General features: G+C 45.6%; 1 long non-coding RNA gene across 1 annotated transcript; it reads left to right on the top strand.

The window, feature by feature from the left end:
* Nucleotides 1-1,531: 1,531 nt before the first annotated feature.
* On the top strand, nt 1,532-11,055 carry LOC147005867 (uncharacterized). Its single transcript, XR_015046510.1, has 6 exons — nt 1,532-1,671; nt 3,068-4,486; nt 7,684-7,761; nt 8,420-8,501; nt 8,910-9,084; nt 9,191-11,055. It is a non-coding gene; the product is annotated as an uncharacterized LOC147005867 (long non-coding RNA).
* Nucleotides 11,056-11,369: the final 314 nt, after the last annotated feature.

The following is an 11,369-nucleotide window of genomic DNA, read 5'->3' as shown; positions in this document are numbered from 1 at the left end:
CATGTACACATGACCACATGCATGTACACACTCATAAAACGAAACAGTGCCTTTTGTCCCACTACCACCTGGTCCTGTGGAGGGGGAAGGGGAGCCATGGATTGGTGCCACATGCTGTGGCAATCTAAGCATCCCTAAAAGAAGCCAGTGTGAGAGAAGCTGAGGCCCGAGGTCAGTAGCCTCCTTCATCCTGTGGAGCTTCCCAAGAAATGTGAAGAATGAGAGGAACAACATTGATCGTTTTTCTTTATCAAAGAGAAGGGAATGGGAAAGAGTCTTTAAACTGCAACTGTCTAGAGGAGCTGACTGGACAGAACACATAAGAGTCTAGAGTGTGCCTCAGTTCACCCAAACCATCTCCACCCCTACTTCCTCATAGGGTGACTGGACTTGCAGATGGGTGGAGGAGTCAGGGCAGTTCACAGTCATTTGACCATCTCCCACCTGGAGAGTCTGTGGGTGAAGAATGGACTGAGTGGTATTTCATTGCAAGTCATCAACCTCACTCCAGCCAGCTTGGTGATTTTTACCAGAGACTTGAATGAAGACACAAAAGATGTGTCTAGCCAAACCTCAGAAGCATATAATGTTTTGACATAGCTGATTTATGATCCAAAACTCTCTTCCCAGGTGGAATTGCTAGCCCAAGATCAACACTCAGAAATTTAATGGTAATCAATGTAAAGTCAGATCAGAAAAATCAATCACTCCAGGAACAAGCCCAGGGCAGAGCAGTGCCTTGGCAGGACTCCACTGGAGATTATCTGGTTATTTGCATTTGACCTCTGAGGTCAATGCAAGCATCACTTGCTGAGGCCTGGAGAGGGGTAGTCTCCCATCCAGTCTCAGCCCTGGCCAGAGGCATCTGGACCCCATACTTATGGCACAGGACAGCAAGGTAGGCATCTTGAGGACGGAGGAAGAGGACAAGAGGATGGGGTTGAGGAGAGACAAGTAGCTTGGCCGTGGCTGAGCTAAGCCAGCAGAACCAATTCCAGGCAAGAGACGGACTGATTTATGGCACCCAAGGCTTCTTCTGCCTCTGTGCAGACAAGGCTGACTTCCATGGGAACTTCCCTATAGTGACAGAGTCCCTGTTCAGGCAAGTGGGAAGGTGATCAGAAGAGAGGGACTCCCTTTATGTTACCCCCTTTATGTTGTTGGTGTGTACACACACGTGGAGAGCTTTGGGTGCTGATTCTAGGAAATTGGCAAGAATATTTGATACTGGACAAGGACAAGGAAATAAGCTCAAGAAAAATACAGCCGAAGAATGCATCCTTGTATCCTGATCATCTTGATAATCAAGATGATAATCAAGAAACGGGGACCTTGGTTTATGCCTTGTTTGTTCCTTGACTACTTTGTTTATGCCTTAGAACTGTCCATATTCTTTGCATGTGCCTAGAATGATATAAAAAACAGACTGGAATAAATTAAACCCACTTCAGCACTCATTGGGGCCATACTATAATGTTGTATAATTATCTTGTTTTCCTTTAATCCTCTCATCTTCCCTTGAGTCCCTGTTGACTGACTGAGCTGGCTTGGTCAGGTGGCACCCTCAATGTTGGAGCTTGAGTAAGAGAGCCTCAGTGAAGGACACCATGGAGGTGAGAGGAGCGAGGAGGAAGTGCACACAAAAGAAAATAAAGAAAATTTGGGCCAGCAGTAAGTAAACCCTGTAAAAATGGGACAGGGTAATGGTAGAATGTTTTTGTACATATGCTTAGAGATGCGCTAAAGTCAAGAGGAGGTCAGACTGATACCTGCTTCCTCTCTGGTTCCCACTGGGGAAATGCTTAATCCTGGTTCTGGGTCCCCTAAGCAGGATATCTGGGTCCCTTTGGTGAGACATCTAATTCTCTTCCTTCTCTGTCTATTGTCTGTCTTTGGCATGCCAGTCTGTCTACATCTGTCTGTTTATGTCTGTGGTTTCATCTTTGTTGCTTGATTGTTGCTCTGTGCTTCATATTCAAAAGAAAAAATGGTTAAAACTTTATCTGCTGGAACATTTGGGTTCAGCAAGTGTCAAGGTGCTCCTCCCATGAAATTAAAGCTGGAAAAAATAAGAAAATTTTGTCTGTCTAATCTAAATATGTAAATGATGTGTATAGCCACTTCATGTTTGTTTCTGACTGGTCATAAATGTATAAATATGTTCTTCATGTCTTGGTTATAGAATATTGGCTTCCAAGTTATTGGGTATGGTTAAAAAATATATCATTAATAAACAGAAAATCGGCTTAAAACTGGTAACTCAGGATTGGAATCACTCTGGGCAACAACACATGGCAGGAGCCAACCCAGGGGAACAGGTCTCTAAAGATACCTCTAAATTAGGATAATATTTTATGTAAGTTCTATCCTAGAAACCAGATTTATAAAAGATAAGATTTTAAAACAATGTTTCTTTAATGAAGTATGAAAAGCTGCACCATCATGCATTCATATACCAGAACTGGCAGCCAGACTTTGTAAAATGAAAATAGTGCACTTGGTATTGCTTTTAGAGAGGCTGGATTATTTATTTACACTGTTAAAAATTGGGTTTTGCTTTTCAAAATTATGGTTGTATTCTATGATTTCACTCTCAAAAATGCTTTATTTTGATATTACAAAAGAAACTGTTAAAACTTATAGTTGAATATGTACAAAGCTAATGGAACATTGGCAGTTTACAATTCAGTCACAAGCTCAGGATTTTAATTTCCCTTTGGCTGTCTTCTGAATATAAGCTTTAAAATGCCTGTTATCATGCTAACAACATCTCTGTTACAGGGAATGATGGGACAAACCCATGGAGCTCTAAAATACCAGTTACATAAAACAAAAAAAGAGGGGGTTGTATATTCCTTCAACACAAAATTTTATTTTGAATTTTTGGACCTTAGATGCCAAGGGGCTCCCTGCTATTAAGTGCCTATGGTATCCTACAACTCAGCATACTAATGCTCAGGTGAAATGGAAGGATCCACTTACTGGCATAGGGTATGGTCCCGATCAGGTATTAATATGGGGAAGAGGGCATGTTTGTGGGTTTGTTTTTGTTTGTTTGTTTTTTCAGGATGCTGAAGGAGCCTGGTGGCTGCCAGAGTGACTGGTGAGACATGCTGATGTTGGGATAAAGAATGATGCTGACTGTGAGCTTGCTGAGTGCCCTGACAATGGTGACAGGGAAGCTGTATTAGGCATACGTTCTTGACCCACTATTGATACATCCACCAGTGTGGTCCAGACTGGAGATTCTTGTGGCTTGTAATAATTCTCAACTTCTTGGATCTCCTTGGACAAGGGAGTCAACTTATAATAAGACCACGACTTTCAATGTGTTTTGTGACGGCATTCCTGTTTCCTTTGTGAAGAATAATATGAATGATGGGTGTATTTCTGTGTTTCCTCAAATTTGGAAGAAAAACATTTCACAAACTGTAACTCAGAGCATAGAGATGGGCATGCCTAAATATTATGAGGGATCTACCCCTGATCCTCATGAGGTGATCATGATCTGAACCCACAGAGAATGTGGATATGGTATTTACCAAAACTGTTAGATGGAAAGAACGTTATAATCACCCCCCAACGTGATTTAATGGTTCAAGTAATATGTGAATTATAGATTGGGCAGGGAATCAATCAAACATTAGACAAAGGAGATGTCCATAGGTCTTTGGCAATCAGATTCAGGTTATTTTCAACTGCATATTTGGAAATTAGCTGCAACTATCTTTGAAGTTATGTTAGATATAGAAAAAATTGGGACAGGATCTGGATTTCTAATAAGTGTTAGTGAATGTGTTAAGGCTCCTAATCTTTTATTAATTGGTTACATTTAAATTCCTTTTGTTTCGTCTATGGTATTTAATGTAAGTTGTATTGATTGTACTCTTTCTAATTGTGTTAGTGTATTGAAATCTGGCATGTCTGTTATGGTGGTTTATCAACCAGCTTTTGTTTTATTGTCTTATAAGTATAATAAGACCTTGGTAATCTGAAAAAAAGCTTACAAATATTGGAAGAAGTGAGTCAGGATTTAATCAGAAGAAAGAGGGTAGTGGGACATTAATAGCTAGTGCCACTGCTTCTGCAATTGCTTTGCTGCAAGAAGCTAGGACAGCAACTTTTGTTTAAAAAAAAGTTACCAATGCTCTTAGTATTCAAGAAGATTTACTGAGGCATTTGGAACAATGAATTGAGATTCTCTATAATACTATTCAAATTATTGGAGAGGAGGTTCAGAATTTAAGAGTAAAAAGCCATCTTGAGTGTCACACTAAATACCAATCAATTTGTGTCACTTCTAAATTTACAATGACAGTCACTATAATTGGGAGAAAATTCAAAGACACTTGCAGGGTATTTGGCATAATTCTAACACCTCTCTGGATACTTTAACTTTGCATACCAAGATTGTGGATTTAGAGAATGTTATGCTGCTGAGCTTTGATGTTGCAGATACTGCTGAAAAAATTATTCATGGATTAAGGTCAGTATTTCCATCCTAATCAAGCTTCAAGAATGACTTATATAGTTTGATCAAATTGGCCCTTCTTGTCCTGGGAATACTTTTATTCCTGCCCATTTTGATAAAACTTGCCTTTAACAACATCAACAAGCTAGTGACCAAAATACATGGCTTGAAACTTAAAATGAATCCCCAGACAAAGCCACTAATTTAACAGGCTGGTAGTCAATGACAGGTAAGATTCTGCAGAGAACCTTACCAGCCTAAGACATAAATGCATTGACTTGGATAATGCATTTTCAATAACGGGTAATTAAGATATCGTCAGAACAACCTAGGATAGATACAGTCTTGCTTATGAAATAAAATATGGGGAGATATGGAGAGCTCTAGGTGCTACTTCTAGGAAACTGGAAAGAATATTTGTCATTGGACAGGAAATAAGCTCAAGAAAAATACAGCCAAGGAACGTATTCCTTGTATCCTGATCATCTTAATGAGTCCCTAGGAACAGGAGCCTTTGTTCATGCTTTGTTCCTTGACTACTGGTCATATTCTTTGCATGTTCCTAAATGATATAAAAACAGACTGGAAAAAATTAAATCTGCTTCAGCACTCTGGGGTCATACTATAATGTTGTCTAATTGTCTTTTTTTTTTCCACTTTAATCCTCCCTCCTTCTCTCCCTTGAGACCCTGTTGACTGAGCTGGCTCTCTCTCTCTCTCTCTCTCTCTCTCTCTCTCTCTCTCTCTCTCTCTCTCTCTCTCTCTCTCTCTCTCTTCCCCCCCCCCCCCGCGCCCTGCCCACAGGCTCAACACCAGCCTTTATATACTCAGGTTACAGCAACCTCCTGAAATCCTCAGTGTCCATCTACCTGCCTACAGATGCCCTTTACCTGTGCCACAGCCCCACACTGACACACCTGCATGCAGGTAGCTTCCAGCTCTGGAAGCAGTTTTTTTTTTTTTTAAAGATTTATTTATTTATTATATGTAAGTACACTGTAGCTGTCTTCAGACACTCCAGAAGAGGGCGCCAGATCTCGTTACGGATGGTTGTGAGCCACCATGTGGTTGCTGGGATTTGAACTCTGGACCTTCGGAAGAGCATTCGGGTGCTCTTACCCACTGAGCCATCTCACCAGCCCCTGGAAGCAGTTTTAAGGTAGTGTCTGGCATGTGGGTATCTTGGCCACAAGGACAAAGAGCTAGACAGGGAAGCCTATATGCCACGTGATATGGATCAGGTCCTTAATAGATTCTCAGGCAAACCCTGAGGCCTCCCAGAAAGGTCCAGAATTTGGTCAAGGGTATGGGCCTTTGTGGCCCTGTCACAGGAGGAAGAGGGGAGACCACTGGAGAAGGCGGCTTTCTCTTGATATTGAGAATCCCCAAAGACTTAGCTGAAATCTGTAGCAGACACTACTCCTACATCTGGGAGATGAGTGTCTTCTTTTTGAAGCAGACTTTAGAGTGACACCCTGCACCCCCTCCTGCCCACAGAGACAGACTCATGTGCATGTAAGCTGGCTGGTGCTCTCCTTCCCCACCATCTGTCCATCTGTTCTTAGGAGGAGCGCATCCTAGGTGAAGGGTAGTGGTAGGGCCTGAGGGAAGTTTACTTCCCAATCCAGGGTGGCAGGATACAGTCTGCAGGCCCAGGCAGAATCACAAATGACCTGAGGAAGAACACCAGGTACCTTCCTGCTCAGTTGCCCTCTCCACACCCTGCATAGATGTCCAGGGAGGCCAGGTCTCCAGTATGTCCTTCCAGCCTGGCTCTTCTTCCCCTCTGTGGAAACCCCTGTCACTTAGGTGAGCAAATGACAGATCCACGGCTCTCTGCTCTTGTTCTTTAGCAGCCAACACTTGGGTCACAGACACCGGCTGACAGTATCGTATTGTCCACAGCATGAGCCCAACTTCATTTTTGCTCACAGGTCACCTTCGCCCCCTTTCAGGGCACAGACACAGGGGTCATGGAATTTGTGGCTAGTGACTCTGGGTCCCTCCCACCTGCAGTCACCTGGACACTGAGGATCACCTTGTCATCCAAGGCTGCTGTAGCCTCTCATCCTGCAGTATATTCAGCAGCAACCTCATGAATCTTGCTGCAGGATCCTGCTGTCTGTCCCCAGCAGCATGGTGACCATCCACCTCATGGGGCACCATTAGGAGCACCATCCCTGACCCCTTCTTCAGCTGACACCCAGGCCACTGTGATCATCACAGCTGGGAAATCCCTGGGGACCATGACTCAGGTGACTTCATGAAAAGGTCCTTGATACCTCTCGTGTGGTGGGTGTCACAAGCCAGCATTGGCTCCACAGGGATCCCCACCTCCCTTCTCTCTCATCTCCCACATTCCCTTTACCTAGCCCAGGGTCCTGCACCCTAGGTGATGCTTGGTCAGTTCCTAGGTTGACATCCTGTTTCCCCCAGGGAGCATGTGGTTAATATCACATGGTCTGAGCGATAACATACTTAAGTTCTGCCTTGACAGATCTGAGTCCAGGTCACATGGATGGGTGTGCATCTCTGTTCTTATCTATGAGGTAGGACCATAAGTGCCAGGACCTGCTCAGGTAATGGGTACGAAATCACCTGATCTGCTGGCACCCCTTCATCAGTTCCTTCTCCAGCTTCCCATGGTAGTCAGCCAGCTCATCACTCATCCCTCCTCCATCCTTCCCTTCTCTCTCCTCCCTTCCTCTGAGCTCTTCTCATCTCCTGGAATAAATCCATTCAGATGACCTTGGCAACTGTGGCCTTAATTATGTACATTTGACAAATGGTTCTATTGAATTGGCTCAGGACAGCAGCTGCAGTCTGGATCAGGCTAGAAACACTCCTGGAGAAGGCTAGGGAGTACAGGGCCATTGAGCCTGCCCCTGAGTGGCCATATTGGGATGGTGACTCTCTCTTGCCTCTCAGCAACCAGTCTAGTGGGAATTGGATTGCTGGGTACTCCCTCTCCCCCGGCTTAAGTCCATAGATAAGGGAATCAAAACTCAGAGTGATCACATGTTCCACCAAGGACACACAGCTGCTCAGAGGTGGCTGAGAGACCCACAAATACCTCAAGATCCATGCCAATGTCCTGCCCTCCATCACCCTGCCTCATCTCTGGGTACCCCAGCCAGCCATGCTTCCTCCTTCCTGTTCATGTGCCCTGCTGACCAGTCATTACTCTCATTCTCTTTTTCCAAAATACCCAGAGAGGAAGGCCTCCCTGTAGTGCAGAATGATGGGAAGATCTCTGACTTGATGGGTGACTCAGCCTTGGCATCATACAGGTGAGGATGGCATCTATTATTCGCACTTCATTCCATCAGCATGTGGTTGGGGGAGAATACAGGCAACACATTGGATATGATGCTGGCACAAAGGGCTGGGGGCATACTTGGTGGTCAGGACTGTCTAGAGTGTGTGTTCTTCCTCTCACCCTGCAAAAGAAACAAGATGAAAAGCTAATAGCAAACAGCACTGGCATGGATAAACTACCTTGTCCATTGTTATTAGTTGGGTGCTTAGGGACATTGTGTATGACTGGTCAGTTTGTGCACTGTACAAAGGCACTTGGTAGGGAAACCAGTGGGAACTGCATCTGCCCTACTGTGTACCCTGAGAGCTGTGCCTACCCCGAGAAAGGCGTATTTTCCAATCAGAAGCCAGAGTGGGCATCTTTGCCTAATTGGCATAGAAGTGCTCTAGGATGCAGCCCTGTGTGCCCCAGCTGTTATGTGAGGGGCACAGGGCAGGATTCCAAGCCAAATCTCTCATCTGGGGACCACAGAGGCTGGATTCTTCTATCTAAGTTCCCTCTTGGGTGCCATGGTCATTTACAGTGTTCCAGAAATCCCATTTAAAATGAAGCATCCTCGGGAACAATAATGCCCTAAAAATAATCAGCCCTTATCATCATTTCCATGATCATTGCCACAATTATTTTAGACCTTGAGTGGATTAGCAGCCATCAGGCAGAAGGCAGAGTAAACCCCAAGGACAGTGGGGGAAGGAGACAGAAGTGAGACAGGTAAGCAGGGCATGGGAAGGTCCACACAGCCCTCGGGATTCTGCCCGGGTCTGGGACAATCTTCCTCTGCTTGAGGAAGCTGAATTTCAGGGTGGGGAATAAAGGATGCATTGCTGAGGGAAGGAATCTCAAAAGCAGGGAGGGATGGAGAAATAAAGGGAGAGAGGAAGAGAGAGGGGAAGAGGGAGAAGAAGAGGGGAGAGAAGGAGGGATGAGGGAGAGGCAGAGAGAAGGGGAGAGGGAAGAGAGAGGGGGAAGGAGACAAGGGTAGGAGGGAGAGAGAGGAGAGGGGGGAAAGGAGGAGAAGGGGAGGGAGGGGGAGATAGTCAGTCAGCCACAGGGACATAGCAAGTGTGCCTGTATGCAATGGGCAGATTCAAATAACACTATAGAGGTGGTTTGTCTCAGCGTCCCTTCCAGGTGCATACCAACATTGCAAATTTGTACAAATGATGTATTAAGAAACTGCTTCCAGGTAATGTGGTGGAGCTGGGAAATCAGACAAGTATTGGACCTTAGGCATGACTCCTACACAGCAAAGAGTGTAAACTTCACTTCAGGGATTGTCTCCACCTGAGGCAAGGTACTAGATGCTCCAGTATGAGCTACTAGTTATTGGGCACTCGGGTCCAGAGGGAGGATGGAAGATACAAATTCCAGGCATCTCCACCTTTCTCCTGTGGGTGCAGGCAGGCCTGGAAGCCCAGTGCAGTCCCCAGAATGTTTTCTCAGAGCTGGTCGCTGACGCCTCCTGATGCTGCACACGGAGCCAAAACACTGGAGGGCAAGGAACATTGGGGCAGGGACAAGGCCTCTTGATGACCTGGCCCAACTTTTGCATTGGAAATCTTCATTTGTTCAGTCAGTTGGCACGTGGACAGGTGACACTAGTACCCAGCTATGTTGGCCATTTCTACCGCAACTTCCAGGCTGAGCAGTAGGGTCCTCAAGGCTTGGCTGTTGCCTGAGCATTCCTTAAATGGCTATTTTTATTTGTTTGTTTATTCATTTTAAATGTTACTGATTGATGCTAGATCATGACTCAAGCAATTAAAAAGAAAACCCCCAAACCATCAGGAGCCAGTGTTAGAAGATACACAAGAGAGTTTCACACTCCCAGCCCAGATGGCCCCAACCTTGAGACACAGAGCCAGAGACCCAGATCTTTGCCAACATTCAAGTCTGTCTGTCAGTGCATGGAGGTCCTAAGCACCCCTGGACTTCCTGGGACTCTGAGGGAAGAGTAAATGCTTTTGCAAGGACTGTCCAGGAAACTGGAGCAAAAGAGATACACGGTTGGTTCCAAGCCACGGCTGGGTTAAGGAATTGGCTCAGCAGTTGCTAAGGCTGGCAAGTTGTCAGCCTGCAGAGTCAGCTGGTGCACTGGAAAGCCAAGAATGGCTGATACTGAGAGCCAAGTGCAAAGATTTCAAGCCACAGGATTCCCTCTTGTCCAAATAAGGTCAGTCTTTGGTTCTCTCAGGTTGCCAAGTGATTGGATGAGCAACACCAGCAGGATGGTAAGCATGCCACTTAGTCACCATTCAGGTGAGCTCTCCCAAAACCTCCCTCAAAGGGACCTCCAGAATGAGACCTGACCAAATATTTCTGCACCACACCCGGGCAGAGTGGATTCGTGAAATAAACTACCATGGCAGGCAAGTGTGCTGAGCTGAAAACTGAGGGAGATGAGAACCAAGGCTCGGAGAGGCCAAGTGACATCCTGAAAGTCACCAAGCAAATTGGTAACCGGGAAGACTGGTGGACAGAGGTTGGGCTGGCAGTGAGGTAAACCTGGGAGGACCTGACTCACTCACATCCCATCTGAACTCTTCTAAAGCTGGAGATGAGGAGAGAAATGTCCACTCTGAGTTTGTATCCACAAGGCAGAGACAGGACCACCATGGAAGCATGGTTGCCTTGTTCTGGAAAGCACATCTGTAACTTTAGTTGTTGCTGCACTGCTCCAGAGTGGCCACCACAGCCCGTTTTGTGCACGAGGAGACTGAGGTGATGAATAGGAGGAAACTTGCTGAGGCTTCAGAGTGAGCAGGTCGAGGGGAAGTCTCTGACCCACATCTACTGGACTTGCCACCTCAGCACTTGCTTCCACAAAGTACAAGCCAGTCCCCAGGGAGTGTGAGCAGGCCTGTGGGGTATAGACCATACCTTCCAGACCTTACACGATACCTCGTCTGGTTTTCTCAGCAACCCCTGCACCAAAGACACAGGAGCCAAGATGAGGGAGGCTAACTAACACCTTTAGGTCTGGTCAGTGGTCTGCCTGTATGCTCTGCACCTGCAAAGACTTCCCCAAGGGCTGGTACTTGAGGGCCATCCTCAGGGACATGCCTGTTCTCCTCCACTCTGCCCACCTTCAGCCTCTCTCCAAGCGAGATAAATTACTGGCATCCATAGGGACAAAAAAGGGAGAAAGACCAGAAGGAGGGAGGAGAGGGTGGTGTAGGGTAGGGTGGGTGAGCCCTCTTTCCAGCTCTGGCAGCTCCCCCTGCACATGTCAGATGTGTGTGTGATTTTAGAAAGCAAATCAGATCATCGCCTCTCTCTTAAGCTGGGGTCATTACTCTCACTTCTACAGAGGCTCATTTCAGAGTTAATTTTTTGTTGTCATTTGTATATAAGAGCATTTCGATTAAAAAGCACTGGAAACCTGCCCTCTATTTCTTTGGCAAATAGTCTTGTAACCTTCTACCCCCTGAAAAAACAAATGGACAAATTTTCTTTTAAAAAAACTTACAATTTTAAAGACAAGACAATTCTTAAGTAGAGATGGGTGGGCTCTAGGAAAGGGGATACTTGTGTGTATAGGAACTGCACATCTGTCAGTCTCTGCTAGAAGTCCTTGAA

This window comes from Mus caroli, unplaced genomic scaffold (assembly GCF_978045245.1).
Source record: "Mus caroli unplaced genomic scaffold, Mus_caroli_1 scaffold_2, whole genome shotgun sequence".
In the NCBI taxonomy this organism is placed as follows: Eukaryota; Metazoa; Chordata; class Mammalia; order Rodentia; family Muridae; genus Mus; species Mus caroli.
Note: the sequence above shows the minus strand (reverse complement) of the source record. Positions and strands in the feature narration are given on the sequence as shown.